Raw genomic sequence first — 1,206 nt, 5'->3', positions numbered from 1 at the left:
AGGCAAATGTTGCAGTGATCAGAGATTGTGCCATTGCGCTCCAGCCAGGGAGACTGGGAGACAGAGCAAGACTACATCTCAAAAAAAAAAAAAAAAAAAGGAGGCTCTAACAGCATTGGCAATTCCAATTACATAAAACTTTAGAAAATACAAAGTAATCTAAAGTGGCAGAAAGTAGATCAGTGGTTGCCTGTTGCATTAGGATTCTCCAGAGAAACAGAGTCAATAGGATGGATGGATAGACAGATGATTGATAGGTAGGTAGGTGAGTGGTGGATGGATGGGTGGATAGATGATGATGATAGATAGATAGATTAGATAGATAGATAGATAGATAGATAGATAGATAGATAGATAGATAGATAGATAGATAGATAGATAATAGATGACAGATAAGATGATGGATGGATGGATAGGTAGATAGATAAGACAGACAGAGAGAGAGAGAGATTCTAGGAATTGGCTCACATGATTATGGAGGCCAAGAATCCAACAATCTTTCATCTGCAAACTGGAAAACTAGGAAAGCCAGTGGTTTAATTCAGAGTCTGAAGGCCTGACAACCAAAGGAAGTGATGGCGTAAGTCCTGGTGCAAGACCAAAGGCCCAAAACCAGGAACACTGATGTCTGAGGGCAGGAAAAGATGGATGTCCCAGCTCAAAGAGTAGCAAATTCACCCTTCTGCCTTTTTGTTCTATCCAGGCCCTCAATGGATGGGATGATGCTCTCCCACATTAATGAGAGTGATCTTTATGCAGTCTACCAAGTCAAATGCTAAGCTCTTCTGGAAACACTGTCACAGACACACCCAGAAATAATGTTTTACTGGCTATCTGGGCATCTCTTAGCCCAGGCAGGTTGAAACATAAAATTATCTATCTAAAATCATCTATAGAGATGGAGACAGGTATAGATTACAAAGAGCCACAAGGAAAAGGAGTGAAGGATGTTTATTATCTTCATTGTGATAGATATATGTCAAAACTCATCAAAGTATACACTTTTTAAATTTTTATTTATTTTTATTTTTGAGATAGGTTTTCACTCTGTCACCCAGGCTGGAGTACGGTGGTGTGATCATGGCTCACAGCAGCCTCCACCTCCTGGACTCAAATGATCCTTCCACCTCAGCTTCCTGAGTAGCTGGGACTACAGTCGCAAGCCACCATGCCTGGCTAATTTATTTCTTTTTTTTTTTTTTTTTT

Source organism: Colobus angolensis, unplaced genomic scaffold, assembly GCF_000951035.1.
Source record: "Colobus angolensis palliatus isolate OR3802 unplaced genomic scaffold, Cang.pa_1.0 Scaffold10, whole genome shotgun sequence".
NCBI lineage: Eukaryota > Metazoa > Chordata > Mammalia > Primates > Cercopithecidae > Colobus > Colobus angolensis.
Note: the sequence above shows the minus strand (reverse complement) of the source record.